Genomic DNA, 26,718 nt, shown 5'->3' with positions numbered 1-26,718 from the left:
TCCTGAATCTTCCTAACTCTTCCCCGCATTAGGTTCCTCTTTGTTCTTTGTAACCAGTTTGTTGCCCATCCTAGAAAGTCAGCTTTCCAAAGTAAGGATTTGATTTTGCTCACTGCTTGGACCCCAATGCCAGAAGCACAAATATGCACACAATGAAAAAAAAGGGGGGGTGAGTGTGTGTGTGTGTGTGTGTGTGTGTGTGTGTGTGTGTGTGTGTGTGTGTGTGTGTGTTGCACATACTTGTTAGTATAGGTATATATGGGTGCACACATATTAGGAGGTCAGAGTTAGAGCTGTTGTCTTCCCTTGGTTGCTCTCAACCTTTCATTGAAACTGGGTCTTGCAATGAACATAGAGCTCATCAATTCAGCTGGACTGTCCAGCTAATGAGCTCCAGGGATCCATCTGTTTCTCCACACCACCCCCTGCCCACAGTGCTGGGGTCGTAGGTTTGCATCTCCATGCCAGGCTTTTTACATGGATTCTGGAGATCTGAATGCAGGTCTTTATGCTTGCATGATAGGTAGTTTATGAGCTAAGCCATCTCACATCCTGAAAACCATCTCAATACATAAATGAATTGTGTTCTCATAAGCCCCCCAATGTGAATTTGAAGGATAATATTTTCCAGATGGAAACATCACTAATACAACATTAAGTGACAGTTCCGAGGCTGCATCAAGTTAACAGCATATTTTTTTAATATAAAACCTCAGCCCCACTCTAAAGTTTTTAACTTAGTAGTCCATGGTGTAAAAGTGCAGATTATTTTGGAGAACTATCATTTTAGAGGAGTAACTTCTAAAAATTCTGTACCTATGTAGATTCTGTGCTCATGAAAATATCCTAAATTTGAACAGAACTGAGCAAGTGACTGGGTATTATATGGGAAGCAGATGAAGTCTGAGTGGATGTGGATTATTGACAGTAGTATGGCCGTGTCAAGGACCCCAATGCCTCAGATCCATGGGAATGGCAAAGCCTTCTTCTGATCCAAGTACTGATATTATCAACAATTGACTTTTAGCTAAAACCACTGTATGCAGAAAGTATCAACCACAGCTTCCTCCTCCAGATGACTGCAACCTGAAACTTCTCCCTTACAGAGACCTCCTACCAATATGAAAGCTCTCCTCCTCCCTGTTCAGCTGTAGACAATAAACCCGCCTCCTCCCACTTAGTGGTACATAATAATCCTGCTCAGAGTTTCTGGGCTGCTGGTGTATCCCTGCCAAAGCACATGAACCACTCAACCCCAGCTGTCCTGTTCATTCGAGTGGCAACAAAGCCACGTGCATCACAGGGACTTGGAAAGGGAGGTAATGCTAGGCAATGACACAGGACTCTGTGTTCACTTCAAGAATGAACAATTATGCCACATGTAGTGGCCAAAATGCCATGTAAACAACTTAAAAGAGAAAAAAAATGTTTAGCTCATGAGTTCAGAAGAGGCAATCCACTGTTGTGGGAGAAGTATGATGACAAGCAGCGGTTCTCAGAATGGCAGTCAAAAGGCAGAGAAAAGCACTGGGAAGAGGCCGAAGGAAAGATGTCTTCAAGGATCTACCTCCAGCAAACTAATCTCTACAGCCAGGTCCTACTTCCCAATCTCCAAAACCATCCAAAATAGTGCTACCAACTGGGAACCAAACATTCAAACCTGAACTCATGAAAGGCTTTCGTATTAAAACCATAACAATTCAGGCTGAGCGTGGTAGCGCATACCTTGAATCTCAGCACTTGGGAGGCAGAGGCAGGTGGATTTCTATGTGTTAGAGGCCAGCCTAATATACAGAGTGAGTTCCAGGACAGCCAGGCATACTACACAGAGCAACCCTGTCTCAAAAAAACAAAACAAAATATAAACAACAAAAATAAAAATTCTGAATTAAGAATTCCACGATAGCTCCATAACTGGTTCCAAATTGTCAAATGTGTATTCCTGCTAACTGTGATAAAACTTCAGTGTCAACTGGGCACATCCTAGGATTACCTGGAAGGAGAGTCTCCATAAGGCTTGCCTCCATTGCATTGGTCTATAGGCATGCTGTGGAGGGAAATGTCTGAATTAAGTTCACTGATATAAGGAGATACCGACCACTGTGGGTGGCACTATTCCTTAGGCAGGGGGCCCTGAATTGTCTAAGAATGGAGAAATCTGAGTGCAACCAAGCAATTGAGCATGGATTCATTTGCCTCTGCTTGTGACTGTGGGTGTGATGTGACTGGTTTTGTGTTGTTCCTGACTCCTTGACTTCCCTGTCGTGAACTATAACCTGGAATTGTGAGTCAAAATAAACCCTTTATCCCTAAGTTGCTTTTTAATCAGGAGGGTTTTGTTTTGTTTTTTTGTTTTTGTTTTTCTGGAATCAGAGCAACAGGAAGAATGAAACTAGAACACCCACAACATCATCTTCTGAGAAAACAGGAAAATTCCCAAAGAAAGGTATCAGGTGGGGGCTAGGGAGAGGGCTCAGCGGGTAAAGCACTTCCCACGCAAGCCTGACTCAGGGTTTTGGATCCCCAGCACACACATAAATGACAGGTTCTTGAAGCCCTTTCCACAAACCCCCGTACCTGTGCCGGCCTTCAGGGGGGCCATGCACTGCATGCCGGTGTCTGGAAAGCCGGGAGGCTGAGGCAAAGGACTTGGGGCACAGTGGACAGGGCAGCTGGGCAGGCGGAGGTGGAGGTGGGGGCGTGGGCTCAGCCGGAGCAGGGAGACAGTTGCTACCCCGGTGGGGGGGGGGGGGGTTCCACTTTTCCCAGTGTGAGTTCGCCGGTGGTAGAGGAACTTGGTCATGTTGCTGAAGGTCTTGCCACAGCAACAGGTGGGTATAGCAGCCTGCCTGTGGTCGCAGTCAATAGGAGGCAGAGACAGGGAATCCCTGAGCAAGTTGTTTAGATAGCCCAGCTGAAGTGATGAGCTCCGAGTCCAAAAGAAAGACCCTGCCTCAATACATAATGTGGACAGCAACTGAGGAAGACTCTTGGTAAACCTCAGCCCTCCAGATGTGTGCACACATGTGCAGGCCTACCTGTAAACATGCACACAACCAGACATATACACTAAAAAAGAAGGGATCCGTTGCGTGTTGTGTTAATTTCTGCCCTTCTTACAAACCTCCCTAATTAGCATTCTGATGATGTCAGTTCTCATTTACTACAGGGATTCTTATTTTGTGGATGAGGGTGTAGGTGTGTGTAGGTGTTTAAGTAGGGGGTTAAGGGTGTCATGGCATGTGTGTGGAAGTGAGAGAACAATTTTGGTGAATCGGGTCTCTCATTCTACCACGTGGGTCTCAGGGACCCAACGTAATCAAGCTTGACAGCAAGGGCCTTAATCTGCTGAGCTATCTCACCAGCCCAGCTCCAGGAATGCACTACAATTGAAACAATCATTTCCCCAAGTATTTTCACGAAGAGGAGTAGACGGAAGCAGGGACATTTTTTTCTCTGCTGTACACAGATGCCACTGAACCCACCACCACTTTTTCATTTCAACTTCAAAGCCGGTGTTTTACTATTTACATCTTTTCACCAAAAATGCTTTCCAGACTAAACGGCATTGCATTATTTAACAAATATGCTTTCGTTGTGACAAATCATACAAACACTGTAAAGTTACCATCCTAACAACTTTATATGCTGACTGTACAATTCAGTGGTACTGAATACATCTGCATCATAGCAGCTATCAGAGAAAATGACACTTATAAAGCATTTCAATTGAAAATTCAAATGTAATGAAATCTACAAGGCAATTTCTATTATTAAAGAAAAGCTGTAGTTCTAATAAAAATACTATCCTGAAATTACCTTCACTGATACATTTCTAATATGATAATTTATGGAACATATTTTAAAATAAATCTATATATGATTTCCTTTTATAACCCAAGGAATTTCTCCAGATCTCACATCAAAAATAGTCATTAATTGATCATGAAACAGACTGCACAGTAAGTATATTAAATGTTAGGTTTATTATTTTAGTTTCATTTAAAAGACAAACATTTTCATAAATCTTGTACAGATGTTAAGATACCAGCTGAAACAAGGAATACAGTTTCATCAAAAAAAGAAAGACAACAGTCTTTTTAATGAAGAAATCATTAATTGCTTCTTGGGATTACTAGATGTCACAAGACATTTTCAGGAAAATTATTATAAACATAGCTCTCTCTGTTAGCTATCCACACTTCTGATTTGCTCTCCCCAGAAACTCTGTCCTACTGGCTTCTCCTTAAGAGTTACTGTTCCTCATGTATCCATCCTCTACAAGTACCCATAATCAGACAGCACATTGTAGCTGGAGTTTTCCTGCCTGGCCCACAGTCAGGGCAAATCTCTCTCACCCGCCAGTCCCAAGCCGCTCAAACCCGATCAAGTAAACACAGAGACTTATATTGGTTACAAACTGTATGGCCGTGGCAGGCTTCTTGCTAACTGTTCTTACAGCTTAAATTAATCCATTTCTATTAATCTATACCTTGCCACGTGGCTTATGGCTTACCGGTACTTTACATCTTCCTTGTCCTGATGGCGGCTGGCAGTGTCTCCCTCTCTAGTTTCCTGTTCTCTCAATTTTCCTCTGTTAGTCCCGCCTATACTTCCTGCCTGGCCACTGCCAATCAGTGATTTATTCATTGACCAATCAGCAACACATTTGACATACAGACCATCCCACAGCACCTCCCCTTTTCTTTTCTTAAAAAGGAAGGTTTTAACCTTTATACATCTCCAAAGTTAGCTTGGTATATTTGGGAATTTGGGCGTAGCTTCTCTTACTACTTCCTGCTGGAGGGGGGCGTTGTATCTTCTAGGGAAACAAAGAAAATTTTAGGATCATGGAGTAGTCCGTGAGGCTGTATCATCTGAGCCAGTTGTCTTGAAACGGTTCTGGATGTTGGATCATCTGGACCATGGTGTCATCGGAGACCTTTCAGGGGGTCTTGGCTGGTCAAACCTGATGTATCTTACTCTGGAACAAATCCATAGCCTCTTGCTTTCTGTGGAAACAAAAGAGACTCTTTTCCAAAGCAACATATCCTTACATCCAAATTTTGAAGTCAAAGTATCTTTAAAATATACATACTGGTTTAACTCAGCTTTCTTTACAATCAAATATCTCTCTGTAGTTAAGAATCCCAAAGACAACACAATCCAGACTCTTTGTGTAATAGTCATCTCTACGTGGCTTATTTTTTATATTAATTTTACTGTCTATTTAAAGACTTTATTTTTTAAAACCATGTATTTGTTTTTATACTGTATATATCATCTTTTTTGTCTCTTTCAAGCCTACGTATATTTTACACACATTTTAAACTATTACATCTGAATCTGTCTTATTGTGAATCTATTGCTTTAAGCTGCAGCAGCTGTGGCTGCTGGCTCCGCCCACCTCAGCTTCCCAACATGGTGGCAGTATGCTTACCACCAGCTCTGGGAGCCATTGTGGGTCTATGCTTTTATCTAAGCAGCATGTAGCCCAGAAACCTCTTTTTTTTTGTTTTGTACTAGCAAAGGCTAAATCCACCAAGCAGCTTAATGTGCCACTTGCAGAGGCCTCATTCCCGCCCTATGGCGGCAGGTCGAGCGTGCACACTAGGAACCCGCCAGTAGCTCAAACCGGCAGCTGCCGCTCATTTGAGAGAGACAATTAGGAAGCTGTTTTTAGCTCCGTTTTAGAATCTTTTTTTTCAGGTTTTAGGTGGAAACTCTTGCCACCACGTTGGACGCCATTTGTAGCTGGAGTTTTCCTGCCTGGCCCACAGTCAGGGCAAATCTCTCTCACCCGCCAGTCCCAAGCCGCTCAAACCCGATCAAGTAAACACAGAGACTTATATTGGTTACAAACTGTATGGCCGTGGCAGGCTTCTTGCTAACTGTTCTTACAGCTTAAATTAATCCATTTCTATTAATCTATACCTTGCCACGTGGCTTATGGCTTACCGGTACTTTACATCTTCCTTGTCCTGATGGCGGCTGGCAGTGTCTCCCTCTCTAGTTTCCTGTTCTCTCAATTTTCCTCTGTTAGTCCCGCCTATACTTCCTGCCTGGCCACTGCCAATCAGTGATTTATTCATTGACCAATCAGCAACACATTTGACATACAGACCATCCCACAGCAGCACATCTCAACCTCAACTCCACTCTTTTCTCCTATCTACTTCTACTGTCCGTTTATTGACATTTTCATTTCTTTTCTTTCATTCATTACATATACAATATTTATATATTTATTTCATAATATCTACTATTTTAAAACAAATTAATATTTAAAGATATATTTATGTATTTACATTGTTTAGGTTTTTTTTGATTCAGGTTCTCTCTAGATAGCCCTAGCTAGGATTAAAGGTGTGTGCCACCATCCCAGTCTCATTATTTTCTTTTGAGGACAGTGGAGATGAATCCAGTGGTCTGAGTCCCATGTGCCCAGCCCTTCTGCCATGCTTCCCGTTATAGTACCAAGGACTAGTGTGTCTCCTTCTTGCGACAAAAACATCAAATTCCAAGTCATGAGTAGCTGCCCACGTCAGCTAACTCAAACATGCCCCCCGCAACCTCATTTGACAGTGAGGATTATCCCAGGAAGGCTATAATTTCTTCAATTTTGTTCTTCCTTTCCTTCTGCACTGGTTACTTTTATGTTACTCTGACAAAAATACCTGATAGAAACGACAGAAGAGAGGAAGGGGTTATTTTGCCTGCGACTTCAGGGTTTCAGTCTGTCGTAAGAGGAAAGCAAGGCTGAAGGCAGGCAAGGTCCAATGACTCTATCTATGGAGGCCAGAGTTTGAAACAGAGCTTTTCCTATGGTATTGGATTGGGAAGCAGAGAGAGGGATTTCAGCGGGGGCTGTACTGTGCTATAATCTTGAGAGACACATCCCTATGACCTACGCCTACCCATTAGATCCCACATCTTAAAGGTTCCAGAGCTTGCCAGCACAGCACCACCACCTAGGGACCAATCATTTGTCCCCAGCCTGTGGGAGACCCTTCACTTTCAAGCCCTAACACCATCTTTTTGTCTGGAGCTTTTTTACCCATGTTCTTTTAGCTCTTACAGGCTTCCTACTACCACCCTGGGTTTCTGTCTCCAACCTGATGATGTTTCCATCAGCACTTGCATGTTTGGGGAAGAAGTCAATAAAATTCTGTTGTCTTATCTCTTATAATCCCAGATCAACTTCAGCCTTTTGTTTCATTGTTTTGTTGTAATACTCGTTTTCAAATGCAACATGTAGAGAGTGAGTTAGGCAGGCTCTTCTCTCAGTCTCTCATCTGGGATTTAAAAATTCTAGCTACCTTTAATAGCCAAACTTCTTGAAGGAGAAATTGAAATTCTGTCTCATTTTTGTTACCACAGCACACTCTGGAATCATGTTGCTTTGACCTAAATGACCTATGCTGACGTCACTAAGGCCAAAGCATGTGTCTGTTCCCTCACCTGCCCTCTAACTTAGGTGGTTTTAATGGATCTTTATGTAACACGAGTCTTAAAAGGTCTTATTAATAAAAAACCCAGAGCCAGATATTGGGGTGAAAGCTGAGAGATCAGAGGAATAAAACAAGCCAGCCACAAGTTCTTGCCGCTAGGAAATCCTCAGCCTCAAGAGAGTGAGTTCCTGTTTCCTCATGCCTTATATATCTTTCTCTGCCCAGACATCACTTCCTTGGATTAAAGGCGTGTATGTTTCCCAGTACTGGGTCTGTTTCCAGTGTGGCCTTGAACTCACAGATAGGATTAAGGGTGTGTGCCACCACTGTCTGGCCTCTATGTCTAATCTAGTGGCAGGCTCTGTCCTCTGATCCCCAGATAAGCTTTATTTGTTAGAGCACAAATAAAATATCATGACATCTTTATTCTTCACACTCCTCTACACTGGCCTATGGAACATGGCTCTCTGTTAGATATCCACATCTCTCTCTGCTCTGCTCTCCCCAGAGACTCTCTGCCTTATTGACCCTCTTCTCACATTGCACTGCTTTCCATGAAACATCTATAATTGGACAACACATCTCAAACTCAATGACAAAATTCCTCTACCCTGGGTGTTTTCTTTTCTTTTTAACCTCAGTTGAAGAGCACCGGCGGCATTGAGCAGTCTCCCCCTGGTGCTGGCCCTAGTGTTCAGAAATGGTTAACGAAACCCCTCCCAGGGGCTGCCTTGCCACTCAGTTTCTTTCTCCAAACTGGAACGGAATCATCTTTCTAGCATTTAAAGCTGATTTTATTCTCCTTCAGCTAAAATACAATGATAGTACAAAACAGCACAATGAAAGTTAAACTTCCCCATGGGCCCTAACCCTACAGGCAGCTCCCTTTTGGAACCTTATTTTCCACTTCCCTTTCTCAGTGTCCACCCTTCTCTCCAGCCAAGCAGAACTCTCTTTCTTAGGATATCTTTCTTACTTTTCTATTGTCCCCTCAACAAGCTATTAGGTCAAAGTGCCCCCCTCCCAAAAATGGCAGTGCTCGTTGTTGCTACATGACCACACATGTGCTGTCCAGCAGCGAAGCAAGAGGCTTAGTCATCCCAGGGCCTTCCGTCCTACCTGATCTGTGCACTGCATGGTCTCATAATTTGCGTGCAGCATGATCACATAATCTATGCGCATGCATGGCATAGCTATGTAAGTCCATATGCGCATGTGCAGGAGGGGGGATTCATAAAAAGCGGGTCACAGACTCCTCCCTTTTCTTTTTCCTCTCTCTCCATGCATACTCTTCCATAGGCCTAAGCACATCTTTCCTTAATAAACTCTTACAGTGGGTGTTGTTGTGTCTCGTGGCTTTTCTCGCATGGTAAACAGCGCTGCTTAATGAATAATGCAGCGCCCCATAATAATAACTAACACTAGTGACAATGTCCTAAAAGGAAGGACTCTAGCTGGGTAAACAGAAGCTTAAAGGCTGGTTTCTCTTTACCAGAAACGTGGATCTCTTAAGGCGGGTTTCTGTTTACTAGGAACCTTCCTCAATCCACCCACAAAAGTCAACTACCTTTCACAAGGGCATCTAGTTTTCTGGTCTGTCTGAACAGCCTGAATCAGTTCAGCTCAAAGAGCCCCCGCACTAATGACTGTCATGTAAAATCTGCTTGCTTTTCCTCCATTTGCCTCTCTCTGCCCACCCCACCCTCCTTCTGTTCAGCCCACCCCACCCTCTCTCTGCCCACCCCACCCTCCGAGAGATAGCTTAGCAGTTTGTTCCCCCAATAAACCTTTCTTTCTGCCCCTGGAGTAGTCTAATTGGATGGCTTAACTAAGCCCTTGCCTACAATAACCTGTCATTTCCCCCAAAAAAATATTCTGCATTCTACCTCACCCCCAGCCAAAGCCTTAGGTCAATTCAGGTTTCCTTCATCTGCACACATGAATATGTCTCTTCCTTACTTTTCTGTTTTCCAGCTTTTGCCCAGATTATCCCCAGGAGTCTCTGGCCAACCATGCCCAAGTGCCATCCGCCATCTTGGTTCTTTTGCAGAGCTCTTATAGGAACTGTCTTTATAAGAGGAAGAGGCAGTGGCCATTTCCAGGTGTTAGGATGGTGTTTCACTTTCTTTCCTGTCTTATTCTTGAAACTAAGTCATTGGAACCTATGAATTTACTCCTTGATGCTATCTACAACTGATGTCTTGACATTTAATTCCCAGAAAGTAATAGAACGCCTTGGTCACAGACAGGATTCCTACAAATGACCTTGCTCAGTCAGCAGGTCAGCCCAGAAAGGCATGTTTGCAGAGATAACCTGCCTAGCTTGAAGCAGACAATTCAAAGGACGGAAAGAATTCTGAACTGCCCTAGCATCCTATGGCTGCATCCTAAACCCAAGGAAAAATAGACTATGGAACCATTGTAGCCCCCATTAATGCAAACAATACCCCCATCACACCACCAAAAAGAGTCACAGCCATCTTCCCCCCCCTCCACAGGCACCCCCTTCTCCCACAGGCTCCCTTTGCCCTTTGCTGTTTGAGATAAACAGTCCAGTCTGTTGAGATTAACCTCTAGTGTCCTTTCTGCCTTGTGTCTTTCCACAATGCCTCAGACATCTAACAGAAAGTCCTCCAAGAATGCTAACAGAAGTTAACCTTAACTTTTTGTATATCTGATGTCCCTTCACTCATGATTACCACTAATCGATATATTCAGATACCAATTATCAATATCAACTGGGTCATTGAACAGAAGTACAATTAGCAAATAGTTATTGTCTCCTCCTATGGGACAGGTACTGTAATCCTGAGATACAGTAGGACACAAGCAAGGCTACACCTACTATGTTCCAATCATGCTGAATCCCCTGTAGTGCCCATCATTCTGTTTTATATAGTGACTGATTTGGTTCTCTTTTGCTTAATACACATTTAGATACTCTTCGCATGCATGACATTGTGTATGACACCTCAAATCTGGATGGAATAATATATATATAATATCAATAGCTGGGTACATCTCAATATTGAAATCTATTTCCAGCATAGATGAGTCACTCTGACCTCCAAGGAAGGAGCAGGAAATGAGTCTCGCTTTGCCTCAGCACATCAGGGGACACAAAGTACTGGAGTTTGAAAACAGAAAGTCAGCACCAAGGAGGAAGAGAAGGCTATTCTCAGGTCAATCAGTATCACAAGTTTTGCAAGCAGGTCTTTCAGCAATGTGTGTGTGTGTGTGTGTGTGTGTGTGTGTGTGTGTGTGTGTATACATATACTAGATATATTATATATAGTATATACACACATTATATACATATGCATATGTTTACATGTATGTTTATATATACACACACATACTTTAATGTACATATTAGCAACACATATATGTACGTACATACACACATACATTCACAGAACTTGAGGAGCAACCTGCTAAACAGAGAATATAGAAAATTCAAAATAACTAAGGATTAAATTTCTTGAATAAATAACTGACAATAGAAAGAAAAAGAGAAGGTAAAAAGCTAAGAGAAGGAGAGTGGGAGGAAAGGATGAAGGGAGGGAGGAAGCTGCAATCAGGGTTGTATAAATTTTTTCCATTTGGTACTTCTTTTGTTCAAGAAATGTTTATGCAATCCCAGGTATGTATATGAACTAGGCACACCAATTTTGAAATTACTAACAATAAATCATAAAGAAATTTATTTTATGATTCTTGGGCATTTATATAATTCTACCATTTATTAAAGATTAAAACAAATTTGAATACTAATGAGATAGATGCGCTTATTTTTCATAAAGAACTAAGTCTTGACTGAGTACTTGGTAAGTCAGGATGTGGAGCATCTTCGACATTTTCCAGAGTTGACTGATATTTGGATTTTGTTTCTTCAGTGCTAAGATCACCACTTCGAACACCAATTTGCAGCATAAAATGGCAGAAGTACGTCTAGTGCCATTTCAGAAATTGCTGCAAAGTCTGTCCTAATTGCAAGCCAAAATCCATTTAAAGATTTGTGTGTTTGTGTGTGTGTTAAACACTAAGCTTCTCAGATAGCAATTTTTTAAGACTTAACATTATCACATGATACAATCAAGATTCCAAATTTAACACTTACATGTTGAGAATGACAGTGGGAAAATATTAAAAGTCTTGTTCCTCATGAGCAAACTATAATGTTTCTAAAAGAGCAGAAAGCTCTGTATAGTAAAAGCATTATAATACAGTGGATGAAATAAAAGGAGAAGGTCTTGACGACTCCACTGTGGAGAACATTCTTACTGTAGACATAAGGGAGAAAGCAGGCAGAGGGAAGAGTCCAGACCGTGATGGTATTGTGTTCCCCAAAATATTGTGTACCCTAATAAACTTATCTGGAGTCAGAGAACAGAAAAGCCACTAGATACTTAAGATAGGCAGTGGTAGCACACGCCTTTAATCCTAGCATTCCAGGGGCAGAAATCCATGTGTTCAAGGATACAGCCAAGCATGGTGACTCATGCCTTTAATCCCAGAAAGCAAGCCTTTAATCCCAGGGAGTGGTGGTAGAAAGCAGAAAGGTATATAAGGCGTGAGGACCAGAAACTAGAAGCATTTGGCTGGTTAAGCTTTTAGGTTTTGAGCAGCATAGTTCAGCTGAGAGTCATATGGATTATGAGGACACAAAGGCTTCCAGTCTGAGGAAACAAGATCAGCTGAGAAGTTGGCCAGGTGAGGTTAGCTGTAGCTTGTTCTGTCTCTCTGATCTTCCAATATCCACCCCAATAACTGGCCTCAGGTTTGGTCTTATTAATAAGAACTTTTAAGACTCCTGCTACACCAGACTGAACAGGGCCGGCAAACTAAACTGGACCATGAGAGGAGAGATGGGGAAGGAGCAAGAGAGTAGCCTCCAACTAATAGGCAGTCCTGACCAAGAGACCGGCATAGTGAAAAGGGCTGAGTTGTACAGGGATCAGGCTGGAGAAGGGAAGCAGAAGTCCAGCCCCTGAGGGGGAGGGGTTTAGGGCATGGGGCAGGGTGAGGAGTGCTGGAAGGAGCCCCAGGTCCTGAATGAGAGAGACTTGTCCTAGGTTTGAGACCTAACCTATGTAACATAGAATCACCTCTGATTTAAGGTGAGGGGCTTCAGGTGACATTTGCTGGTGTTTCAAGCATGATGGTTTGCACGGTGAACACATGTTCTCAGAACCAAGGCTGCCGTAAAGTCACACAATTTGGCATGAGTCAGCAGCCAAAAACACCCCGTATCCATTGTGCATTTAACTTTGGATTGATCTGGTTGTTATGTGTTCAGAAACCTTTCACTGCTACCCATTGTTTTTGAAGGCCCCATATTCAGCTTGTGATGCTTGTGTAGGGTGTGATCCACTGTTTAAAATCTGAGCTATAGAGCAGGAGAATTTATATATATATGAAGGGATAAGGTCAGATATTTGACTGTAAATATTGTGGATAGATTCCCCCCCTCTTTCTTTTTTTCTTTTTTTTTTCCCAAGTCAAAAGAAGGTTCTAATAAAGCATCACTCACAGTGTTTTGTGGTCAATGTTTCTAGATTTTTTAAAATTTTGTTCTGGGTACTGGTGTGTCAGTTTACTAAATCGAAACCCCACAGTACGTTTCTAATAGGGCTTAAATGAATACCAATTATGTTGCCTTTTATCCCAAGTTCTTGCAAGAGTGGCAACTGAGAGAAGAGTTTCTTTGAGAGTAATTTACTTATGAATGTAGTTTCTGCCTTCAGCATTGAATATGAGAGAGAGAGAGAGAGAGAGAGAGAGAGAGAGAGAGAGAGAGAGAGAGAAGGAGGGAGGGAGGGGAGAGAGAGAGGGAGAGAGACAGAGAGAGAGGGAGGAGAGGAAGCCAGCAGGAAGTGCGCAGGGATTTAGCTATCACTTTTGGATGATTTAGACCACTCAACAAGCATATGTGGAAGCCTCGTGAAATGCAGCTTAGAAACAACCCACTGGGGAAGGGAGAGGAATACACTCATCAATCAAGTCTATAGATCATGGGCTAGACACCCCTGCAGATGAACACAGAGAGAATTCCTGAGGATATGTACGTCTTTGAAGCCCCTGAGCAGGGAGCACTTGGTGGTATGTGGTGGTACATCAAGGCAATGTGCTGCCACTTTGTACCTCAGTGACTCTGAAGCCTGCTGAGGATCTAGCCTCCATAGCCAAGTTGGAATAAGAGGGTTGGAGGCAGCACAGAATACTTGCTCAGATACAGGCTATTGTTTTTTGCTTGGTTTTTTTTTTTTTTTTTTTTTTTTTTTGCCTTCCACTAACTCCAGTCAGTTACGCTGTCCTCTTCAAAACACAGGCAGCTAGAATGTCTGCTGACACAATGTAAGAACATGAGGGGACTAAACCTCAATCCCCAGTCTCATAAAGCCAACACTGATGTTTATCTCTTGAGACAGTATTCGAATTCTCTCACTTGGGTCGACACCTTGGCTGGTCTGTGCTGTTTGCCTTCTCCTGTTACTAAACCATCTCTAAAGGATGTGGGTCCTTGATTTCACATCCTGTGGCTGTAATCTCCATCCACAACTGACCTTAGTTTCCAAACTATATCCCTGTTTTTACTGTGAAGCAGAAGTCAGAGCTCCTCAGTCTATAATAAAATTGATAGTTTTCTCCTACCAGTATAAAGTGCTTTTCTTTACTTATGCAATTTTAGGACTAATACGGGTCCAAATATAACTATACACAAGACGCCGAAAACATACTCAGAAGGTGATCAGAACAGTACTCGAAGTCACAAGGGGTCTAATTAGCAGCAGCAAGTAACATATAAACTTGACCTCAAACTTCCAATCACCTTACAATACAAACAAAACACAATAGTGAGTGAACATGTTCCAAGACCCAAGATAATATTAAATGAGACCTTCTCATAAATAATTTCAGAAAATCCCAACACCTGTGGTGGTTTGAAAGGAGTTGTCTCCCATGGGTCTCAGTCACAGTGGTCCCCAGTTGGTGGGTGTTTGGGAGGATTAGGGAGTGTGACATTGCTGGAGGAAGTATGTCACCTGAGGAGGGCTTTGAGGTTTCAGTAGACCTCTTGAGCTTCTGTCTGTGGTTCCGAATGCAATTCTGTGGTTCAGCTGCTATTTCAGTGCCTGCTTTCTGCACCTTCTACTTCTGCTCCACCACCATGGACTCTAACCTTCGGAAAACAGCTAACCCAAAACACCCAAAGAAACTCTTTCTTCCCCAAACTGTGTTTGTCATGTTGTATCATAGCGAGGGAAAAATGACTAATACAGCCTGCTTTTTTTTCTACTCCAAATGATACACACTTTCCCCCAATACTGGCTCAGAGAAGATCCATTGGAAGTTTTGAAAGCCAAAGAAAACTTAATAGAGGAGTGGACTATAGCCTACTTCACCATTTATATTTATTCTTGAGGCCTTTGTTCAAGAATAACACAGATAGGTGCCTCTACTTCCTTTGTGCGGATGTGTGACAGGTTCTTATTGGCCTTCATCCTCACTATAATCGGGAAATGTAGGGAAGTGAGGTGATTTAAGAGGTCATTGACCAAAGAGCAAATGGAAGTGACATTCAGAAGTGTCGCTTACACAGTCATCATCTGGGATGTGGAAGATACTAGGCAGTTTGCAAGTACAGTGGGAAGCATGTTTAGGTTTGGATTACTCACTGTCATTCTGTGATGCCATAGTAAGAGCAGAGGTATAGTAAAGAATGCAGAGGTGCCTCTCAGAGAAAGGGTTTTGAACATCTGACTTCTGTGTTATCCCATCCTAGGCAAAGCAGAAGCTTGTCTCTAATGTTCACAGATTGGAGATTGAGGTGACCTCATCTGCACAGCAAAGATTTGATACTTCACTTATGGCAGAACAGTCGCATCTGCTCTCGTGGGGTTTTGATGTGTGAGTTGAGTGGCAAAGGGAAACAGGTGGAGTACCAATTTTCCAGGGGCAGTGTCTTAGGGTTTCTACTGCTGCGATAAAACACCATGACCAAAAAGCAAGTTGAGGAGGAAAGGGTCCATCATTGGAGAAAGAGAGAACAGGAACTTAGGCAGGGCAGGAACCTGGAAGCAGGAGCTGATGCAGAGACCATGGAGGGGTGCTGCTTACTGATTTGCTTCCCTTGGCTTTCTCAGCTTGATTTCTTATAAAACCCAAGACCATCAGCTGAGGAATGACCATGGGCTGGGGCCTCCTTCATTGATCACTAATTGAGAAAATGCCTTACAGCTGGATCACATGGAGGCATTTCTTCAACCGAGGCTCCATTTTCTCTCTGATGACTCTACCTTGTGTTCAAGTTGTCACACAAAAGCAGCCAGAACAACTGATCCCTTGTCAACTTGACACACAAACACATCACTATTAAGCCACAACCCTTCCTTTCTTATTTATCCTCAAGATCTCACATTAAAATCATAAATAATTTTAAAAGTCCCACGGTCTCTACTAATTCAAACTCATTAAAATTTCAATCTCTTTAAAATATCCAATCTCTTTAAAAGTTCAAGTCTTTCATCTGTGGGATCCTTTAAAAATCAAAATTAAAGTAAATGCCTTCTTCAAGAGGGAAGAACCAGGGCAGCTTCACAATCTGATCTATGCAAAACCAAACTCCAACAGTATAAATAACTCAATGTCCAATTATATGGGATTTATTCATGATCTTCTGGACTCCTGCAAAGGGCTTGGGTCTCACCTCTGACTCTGCCCTCTGTAGCACACACAGCTTGTCTTCTCGGCTTCGGCTGGTCCCACTCCACTGCTGCTGCTGTTCTTGGTGGTCATCCCATGGTACTGGCATCTCGAAAACTCTGGTGTGCCTTGCTGCAAGTGGGCTGCAATTCACAAATTAGCCTCTTATAGGCTTTCTTCTTGGTGCCAAGCCTCAGCTTCCTTGCATGATCCATTCAGTCCTGGGCTTCAACTGCCACTGAGGTTGCACCTTCACCAACAGCCTCTCCTGGCCTCTCAGAGCCAAGCCTCAGCTGCTCTCCATGACCCTTCATGCCTTCAAAACCAGTACCACCTGGGTGATGTTACACATTATCAAATCCTGTTGCCAACATGAGGTACAACTATGGCCACCTTTGGAACACACCCTCTCTGTGCTCTCAGGAAATACTTCCCAGAAGATTTCTCCTCACCAATGCTGGTCTCTTCTTAATCACCGCTAATTTCTCAGCTCCAACTAACCAGCATCAATTGTCCCAGTCATGCCAAGGTTTCACATCAGTAGTTCTGGTATCTTGTTAATCTCAGCGGATTCTTCAGCTCCAGCTAACCAGAACCACAGGACCTTAAATTAAAATAGCAAATGGTCCTGATAGAGTCTTTAATCTTCCCTCTGAAATTTCACAAGCCAGGCTTCCACAGTCTGCACTGCTCTCAACATTCTTATCTTCCAAGCTCCTACAGAAGATCCTACTGAGGATTTAACTCTCAATAGCTCTTCTAGCCCAAGTTTCAAAGTCCTTCCACAGCCCTCCCAAAAACATGGTCAGGTCTGTCACAGCAATACTCCACTACACTGGTGCCAATCTGTCTTAGGGTTTCTATTGCTGTGATGAAGCACCATGACCGAAAAGCAAACTGAGGAGAGGCTTACACTTCCAGATCATAGTCTGTCATTGGAGGAAGACAGAACAGGAACTCAAGCAGGGCTGGAACCTGGAAGCAGGAGCCGATGCAGAGATCATGGAGGGGTGCTGCTTACTGGCTTGCTTCCCCGGCTTGCTCAGCCTGCTTTATTATAGAACCCAAGACCACCAGCTCAGGGATAGCACCACCCACCATGGGCTGGGGCCTCCTTCATTGATCACTAATTGAGAAAATGCCTTCCAGCTAGATCTTATGGAAGTATTCCCTCAACTGAGGCTCCATTTTCTCTCTTATGCTCTAGCTTGTGTCAAGTTGATGCACAAAACCAGCCAGTACAGGCAACATTCTTGCATCATGGTCAAGACATGCTATTCTCGCTGCTCAGGCAGCTTACCCCTAGAGTCTGTTGTTCCATGGGTAGCTGTCTAGTCTTCCTGTAAAATTTGTCAAGATCTTAATGTCTTCCTGCTAACCCCCTCTTATACCAAATGGGCAATCGCTGTTGCTAACACCAAAAGAATTTTCAAACACAGTAAGTCACCTTTTCATTACCCAATCACTGTTGCATTGACAGTCAACAACACACAATTCAACACGGTGCTCTCCAATTCTATCAGAATGTCACCTCCCAGGCATTTTGATTATGACTTTTTGGATTCTCTTAGTAATAAGCACACATACATGTACCACAGTAAATTGATGTATAAACTCTTAAAACATCAAGATGGAAAAGATAATAAAGGTTGGGGTCAGAGGTGAGGAAGAGAGAAGAAGTGAACATATACACCAAGGAATGATAAAGATCTCTCCTTACACTTTGCTTTACACTGCCGATGTCCAGGCAAAGCTGTCATTCTCCATGAGACACTTATTCAGATAAACAAAAAGTATGCAAAACAATCATGACAGTCTTGTCATCCTGTGTCTACTCAAACACACCTGTGAAGATCGGGACCCACTGGAATTCAGTGGCATAATAATTTATGAATGCATTTTTGCACATGTATAAAAGAATCACATAGAGTAGTGTTGTTTTCTTTTTCCTAGCATTGATTATTGAATATAACAAGGACCTTCCGAAGAAGAAAGTGATAGTTTATTCTATGTTGTAAGTGTAGTATTTTAAGAGTATTTTTAATTGTGGTAGAATTGGTGATGGTCCTCAGATTACAGAGTCTAGTGTGCTCCACAAACAGTCAAAAAGTGTGGCTACTTCTGCTGTGCCAAGTTGTTGGCATTCCTGGCTGCTGTTGATCGTTCCGAACTGCAAACTAAGAGGGTTGGTTGATTATTTGCAGAGCACATCTGTTCTCAAGCTGAATATTGAGAAAATGAGAAACTCCTCAAGGGAAAAAAAAATCTTAGAATCTTAGGAACAGTAAGCCAACTGTTTTCTCTCTGCTTTTATGCACGTCAACAGGTGTCTTTTAGTGAACACAAAGCCAGTCTGGACCTCAAGCCTGCCACGCCCAATTCATAACTGTCATTTATTTGGGAAGTTTTCTGAGGACATATTATTACTGTAGTACACATGAGAGGAAACTAAATTAAGCACAACCTGACTTTAAAAAAAAAAATGAAAAACCCTTTTGGAAACCAGTAATTGTCTGTGAAATCATTCCATTTGAAGGACATTTATAAACACAGGCTCCTACAAAACCACATTTAAAACCTGGCTACTGGAATACACCTGTAATTTTAGCTCTTCAAGGGGCTCAGGCAACAGGGTTGCAAGTTTTACGCTAGACAGGATAACAATTCCACCAGACTCTGTCTCAAAAATTTCCTAGCATGTGTGAGGCCTTAGGTTCAATCCTTAGTATCACAAAAATAAAGTAATTAAAAACTATGTTCAAATTATTTGATGAGTTAATCCAAGGAACATATAATGGACTCCAAAAAGGAAAAGATAGTGGGTTGAAGAAATAAGACTTATCCAAAGGTAAGAAACCAACTTAGAAGATTTAAGGCTGTCACAAATCTTGCATGATTTGCTTGATAGTGGTAACATTTTATGATACAGCCTTGAGTTTTCTTCTTTCTGTATCAAGTTACACAACCTGGTCACATGAAAATATTATATTTCTATGTTGTGGAATACTATTTTAACTAAGCAAAGATGTATTGCATTTGTTTATGCTGCAGAATATGATTTTAACTATGTGAAGGTGTGTTACATTTGTTTCTGCTGCCTTTGTTAAGGACGGAAAGATGTGTTACATTTGTTTATTCTGCATTTATTTAATTATGTAAAGATGTGTTGCTGTTGCACCTTGCCTGCCTAAGGCACCTGATTGGTCTAATAAAAAGCTCAACAGCCAATAGCTAGGCAGGAGAGGGATAGATGGGGCTGGTAGGCAGAGAGAATAAGCAGGAGGAGAAATCTAGACTGAGAAGGAAGAGAGAACAAGAAAGAAAGAGAGAGACACACCAGGGCCAGAAACCAGGCAGCTGCCAGTCACACACAAGAAGCAGTGAAAGTAAGATATACAGAAGAAAAGGTAAAAAGCCCAGAGACAAAATGTAGATAAAGAGAAACAGATTAAGTTATAAGGGCGAGCAAGAAAGGAGCCTAAGCTAAGGCTGAACATTCATAAATAATAATAAGTCTCTGTGTCATGATTTGGTAGCTGGTTGGCAGCCTCCCCCCCGAAAAAAGCTTGCTACATTTCTATGTATGTGCTTATAAGTAAGAGTACTATCAAATTTGTTACTTATTAGATTTTGAAATGAATTCATAAAGTATGAGAGTATAATTTAAAGAAAAAGCTTGCTACATTTCCATGTATGTGCTTATAAGTAAGAGTACTATCAAAGCCGGGCGGTGGTGGCGCACGCCTTTAATCCCAGCACTCGGGAGGCAGAGCCAGGCCGATCTCTGTGAGTTCGAGGCCAGCCTGGGCTACCAAGTGAGTTCCAGGAAAGGCACAAAGCTACACAGAGAAACCCTGTCTCGAAAAACCAAAAAAAAAAAAAAAAAAAAAGAGTACTATCAAATATGTTACTTATTAGATTTTGAAATGAATTCATAAAGTATGAGAGTATAATTTTAGACAATGAAAACCTTGCCTCTAAATGCAATTACATAAGAAAAATTGCAAAGCAGACCAGAAAAGAGAGAACTGATGGATAGGTGAGTATGCTAAATGTCTCTAGCTTTGCATAGACAGTCAGCAGATACTGCCCAATGCTATTGATAAACCTGGAATGTTCAAAAGGGGAGCCATGACTGTGAGGCCACAGGGGGCTCCACTTGCCCTGGCCCCTCCCATGACCCTGAGGAGAACCTAGCAGTTTTAGATTTGTAAATCTGTGGTCTTTATCTTAAAGGTATACATTTCTAAATGTATATGAATCCCTCATGGGGTTTGGGGGGAACTTTCACACCCATAGGGCCAGGAAGCCCAGGTTTCTCTAGCAATAGGTAAAACACACCTATGAAAGCATCTTCAGGAACTAAGCCCAGAAGTCCTTGGCGTTGACTGCTTCTGCAAAAAGATGCTAATAGCCATGAAAGGAATGGAGAGGGAAAGAAAGTGTGTGCCTTTCATTTCTAGCCATTTCCCCATGGATATGTTATCGTTTATAAATACCCACCGTGAATTTACAGTGTGAGTCAACCTGCTCTTCCCATCTTCATGCACACAAAAGCTTATGTTGAAGACAAGAGATACAGTTGCAACCTTTATATGTATCTTCCATAGTTTTACATAACAGTAAGGATAGCCCTTGTTTTTTCCTAATGCATATATTTATTCTGATTTTGGTGCTACCTTCAACTTAGTAAGAAATACCACACGAGGCAGCAACAGTGCCTAAGATGTTATAAATGGCTGTCATTATATTCTTGTCCTTAGGAAGAGTAAGCACAAAAGGCATGAGGGGTATTTGTCTCTTTTACCAATATGCAAATATTGATAGAATGCTCAAAGATGTTCAAGTGGATTTCTCCAAGGGTTTGTCTTAAATGGAGAGTTCCTTCTTTCCCAAGATTTTTAAAAAATAAATTTATGCTTTTTTTTTAAAAAAAATCATAGAATATTGGTAGCATTATAACAAGAGTGATTTGCTCTTGTAAACAGCTAGTAATATTCTTTGGTGAACGCAAATTTACGAGCCTGGTGGCAGGTAAGGAAATCACTGACTTATTTGGCTATTTCAAAGTCTGACGAATTATCTCACCAGGATAAAGCAATGTTTTCCCCAGATAACTGAACTGTCCTATACTGCATTGAAGGAATATAGCCACAAGCAGATATGAACTCCATAGCAACCACACACCGACATTGTCTTTTCAACACCTGGGAAATGTCAGCTTCAGACTTCTGCACAGGGGCCTTCTCTGTTAGTAATAAATTAGATGTCTAGCATCAGTGGAAATGCTTAAACCTGGCTGGCCCCGAAAGCAGCCTGGAGTCATCCAAACACTTAAATAGAAAAGGTCAGCCTTGGCAGTGAAGGGGAAGAGAGAAAGCCACACATGTCCGCACACTGTTCTCTCATCCTTAGGTGTGAACAGTGACAAGAAGCTCCAGTTGGTGCCTGGGAAAGTCTTATCCCCCCAAGCAGTTTTGCAAAAGATGTCAGAGGAGAAGATAAGTGTCTAATCTAATGAAGTGATGTAAATCACCTCTCGTAATCTATTCACCACACTGTACACTTCCAACTGACTCATTAATCTCCCCAGCATCTTTATTACCTGGTAGATTAGAACATGCAGTGGACAAATATGCTTACCTGGGAGTTTGAAATGATTAACACTGCACTTTCTATATTTCTATCTTTAGTTATAATTTTATTTTCAATTGTTGGTTCATTTTTGAGATTGCAATTTAATTACATTTCTCCCTTCCCTTTCCTCCCTCTATCCCCCATATATCTCTACCTGCTCTCCTTCAAATTCATGACTTCATTTTTAATTCATTGTTATTTCATGCATATATGTATTTATATACACATATATATTCCTATATAAGACCTGTTGAGTCCATATAATGCTCCTTGTGTGTATGTTTCCAGGGCTGATCATCTGGCGCTGGACAACCAATTGGTGTTCTCCTCTTTGGGAAGGTCCAGCTTCTCCTGCTCCCGACTTTCTCAGTTGCCTGTAGTTCTTTGTGTAGAAAGCTTGCCTAGACATTTCTTTCTTAAGATTTTATTTTTATTTTTATTTTTATTGTATGTGTGGGCTATTTTGCCTATATGTATGTATGTACGTGCACCATGTGTACACGTACATGGGCCGTAGTGCCCATGGCAACCGGAAGAGAACGTCCAATTCCCTGGAACTGGAATTAGAGATAGTTGTTAGCTGCCAAGGTGGGTGCTGAGAACAGAGCCCAGGTTCTCTGGAAGAGTAGAAGGTGCTCTTAACCATGGAGACATCTTTTTAGACCCAAGTGCTATTTGCCTGGTTGTTGCTACTATCAACTAACCTCTAAAAACTGTGATGAAAAGTTAGGCCACTCTAAATGAAAATGTATTAATGGAACCAGGTAACATTAGATTGTTAAGTATTGCATGATGGATTGTGAGTTTTAAAAAAAAAACTTTTTAAACCACCATGATGGTTCAGGCTTGTTATCCCAGAATTTAGGAGGCTGAAGCAGGAGATTAGCTCTGAGTTTGTGTCCAGCCTGAACAACCTAATGAGTTCAGGACAGCCTGGATTACAGCATTGTAGTCCGTCTTAAATAGCAACAACAACTTGTAAATGCAGGTGAAAGATGGAAAAAATTCCTAAGAGTCACTTGAATCTATAACTCTTTGACTAACAAGGAAAGATTACAAGAAGAAATTCAAAGGCAAAAATAAAAGACTCAATTCTTTTAATGCTAAAGTACTCTTGATTAAATAACTATAACCACATGAGATATACTTGATGAAAACAGTGGTCTGTTGGCAGCAAAGTGGAAAAAATGCATGTTTTAGGGACACTGTGAAACAGAAGGAAATGCCACATTAAGGGAAAATGCCTATGGGTAGAATATTTTTTAAAGGCATTATCTTGGATACAAGCCTTAAAAACCCCAGAGAGGCCTGGTATGATACTGAATGCCTTTACTCACAGCATTTGGGAAGCAGAGGCAGGTGGATCTCTGTGAGTTCAAGGACAGCCAGAGTTAAACAATGAGACTTTGTCTCAAAAAACAAACAAACAAACAAAACCTCTGAGAAACTGTTGATCACACAATTATCAATTTATGACATGTTTAAAGAAGCAAAAAAAAAATTATAGTTACTCCACAATGGTAACAAAAGGACTATCATGTGCAAAGTGCCAGGGAACACAGTGAAACCCACAGGAGTGACATGGTGACCTGTCTTAGAGCTCAAAAGATCAAGGTGGAAGAGGAAAACATTAAGGAGAATTAGCAACATTTTCTTAAAATTGTATCAGTAGAGATCACTCCATTGGACAAAATCACAGTCTGCTTTCCCCAAAGCATCTCATTACTGGTACTTGCCAGTAATGTGAGCTCTCAGCTGTTCCTGCTGCCACGTCTTTGTGGTGATATATTGTGTACCCTAATAAAGCTTGCTTGAGGATCAGAGGACAGAGCTAGCCACTAGATTAGACATAGAGGTCAGGCAGTGGAGGCACACACCTTTAATCCTAGAACTTGGGAGGCAGAGATCAGTCTGTGTCTCTGTGAGTTCAAAGTCACCCTCCACTACATGAGATTGACTCAGTCTAGGAGAGAAACAGAGCCAGGCAGTGGTGGCACACACCTTTAATCCCAGCATTTGGGAGTCACATGCCTTTAATCCCAGCACTTGAGATATCATAACTTTGCTACCAGTGTTTGGGAAGCACACATGCCATTAATCCCATCACTAGGAAGGAAGTGAAATGGCTGAGCAGAGAAAGGCATATAAGGTATGAGGAGACAGGAACCAGAGCCCTTTCAGCTGAAGACTCCGAGGCATTCAGTCAGAGGATTTGTGGAGCTAGGATCTCACCTTCCATTTGGCCATTCCGGAGAGGTGAGAAGTTTCTCTAGTGACTTGATCCTTTGTCTCTCTGTCCTTTCAGCATTTACCCCAATATCTGACTCTGGGCTTTTTATTAAAAGACCATCTAGGATTTGTGCAACACGCCTTCTTTACTCTTTGCTTCTGCCATCTTGGACTCGACCCTTCTGGAGCTGTTGGCCCGTTTCAACGCTTCCTTTTGTAAGTTGCTTTGGTCACAGCAACAGAAAACGAAGCAGTACAATATGCAAACCGTAAGCTTTTGAGGTCACTTTAGTAAGGTGTTTTATTCAGCTTATGATTTGGTCAGCCTTGACATAGCAAGATCCTCGTGAAACTCCTTCCCCTCCAGTCACGATAATAAACAGAGGTATACAGGTCGAACAGGGTCCTTAAGCTTTTGTGAAGTCTGGCTCCTCTTTCTTTAAAGATCTCTTTCCTTCACTGCATGAGAAAAGTCAACCCGAGGCCACCAATGCCTGATTTATTTTTACTACAGATTAGTGTTCACTACTATCACTATGTACAAGTAAAATTTTAGAACACGTATTGTTTTTTACTTATTTCGCACAGAATAATTATTCTGAGAGCCATCTGGTTTAAAACAGTCCTACAATCCATTGTTTTGTAATGCTGACTGATGGCTTTCCACATACAGGAGTTCAATAGCTGATTTCTTCGTCTGGTGAGTGAGAGATGTTTGAGTTTGTTTGGATATTTTTTTTTTGTCTACCATAAGCAAAGAACCATAATGATTTTGTATTATATATGTTTTCATCTCTCTGAAACATATCGACAAGTTGAATGATTGGATCATAAAGTGTTTAACTTTTTTTAAAAAAAATGCCAAGTTATTTTTTTTAAATAATTGCATCATTTTATATTCTCATCTGAAGATGAGTGCTCCAGTCCCATTACATCCTGAAAAACATTTTATATAGTCAAATGGTTCACTTGAGCTATTTGATTAGTGTGTCATCATACCTCATCATGATTTCCGTTTACATGCCCCTAATAATCAGTGGATATTAGGCAATGACTCATGGGTACTAACTAATCATGCGTAGTGTTATCCCAATACACAGTCTATCTTCTACTTGACTTGTTCATGTTTTCATTATTGAATATCAATAGTTCTGGATATGAGTCCTCGATTATGTGTGTAATTTATAATCTTCCTCTCTAGTGTGTAACTTGTCCTTTTATTTTTCTTAAAGGTATTTTCTGGAAAAAGAAGGCCATCTAGAACTAATAAGGTATCTATATAAAATAAGCATACAAAACTTAATTTTATTTCTATATACTAACAATGAAAATATGGATGACAATATTAAAAATACATGATATATATACTTATATATATATCATGTATATATATATGTATATATATATATATGACAGTCATCAAAATGATGAAGTATTTACTATAATATAAATTGGTGCTGGAGAAGATGTGACTCCATGGTGGAGTAGTTGACTAGAATCTTAATAATAATCCTATATTCAGTCCCCTGAACACACACACACACACACACATACACACACACACACACACATACACACACACACACACACACACACACACACACACACACACACACACAGAGTGAGGTATCACAAGAACTTTCATAAGACTAGTCAAAAATAAGTACAGTGAAGAATCCTGCCCTTTATCCCCATAGCCTGCCAGAGAACCATGTGTCCCATGTTTTTTGCTTGTTTGTTTGTTTTTGTTTTTTTGTTTTTTTCACTCACCATTCCTCCGTTCCAAGACTGGGACATCAGATTCTCAATGCCACCCCACCCCCACCCCTGGGCTAGTGGTCCTGGGTTCTATAAGAAAGTAGGTTGAGAAAGTCACAGGGAGCAAGCCTGTAAGCATCACTCTTCCATTCATCCATTTATTCATTTCATTCATTCCTGCCTCCAGGTTCCTGTCCTGTTTGAGTTCTTGCCTTGACTTCCCTCAATGAACTATGATGCTAGATAGGTAAGCCAAACATACCCTCTCCTCTTGAAGTTGCTTTGGTCATGATGTTTCATCATAGCAACTATAACCCTAACTAAGACACTATATATATGAATCTATCATTATCTAAAAATAAATTTAATTAAAACAAAAAGTACCTCTTGAAGTGTAGACATTTTCTAATTTTGATTTAAAAAAAAGTCCATCTACAAGTCTTTTTTTAAATGTTTATTCTTTTAGTTCTATCTTTACGAAGTTTAGCCTGGTGTAGTAGTACATACCTGTAATCCCAGAACTTGGTAGGGACTGAGGCAGAAGGTTCATTGCTAGTTTGTGCTACAAATTGAGATCCTGACTCAAAAATACAAACAAAAACAAACAAACAAAAACAGCCTGAAAACTAAAATCCTTGAAGATTAGCAAAATTTTTCTTTTTAAAATTTTTATGGGATTTATGTTTATTGCTTTCAAATTTTGTGCATGTGTGTGTGTGTGTGTGTGTGTGTGTGTGTGTGTGTGTGTGTGTGCTTACAAGTATGTGTAAGTGAGTGCAGATGCCTCAGAGGCCAGAGGAGTTGGATCCTCATGTTGTAATAGGTCTCTGTGAACCATGCGGATATTTGGAATCAAACTCAGGTTCTTTAGAAGAGCATCGTATACTCTTAATCTCTAAGCCATCTCTCCAGCCCCAGACTTTGTTATTTCTGTCTA

Source organism: Peromyscus californicus, unplaced genomic scaffold (assembly GCF_007827085.1).
Source record: "Peromyscus californicus insignis strain IS unplaced genomic scaffold, ASM782708v3 Scaffold_20__1_contigs__length_68692818, whole genome shotgun sequence".
Classification (NCBI taxonomy): Eukaryota; Metazoa; Chordata; class Mammalia; order Rodentia; family Cricetidae; genus Peromyscus; species Peromyscus californicus.
The sequence above is the reverse complement of the archived record's forward strand: the minus strand, read 5'-3'. Positions refer to the sequence as shown.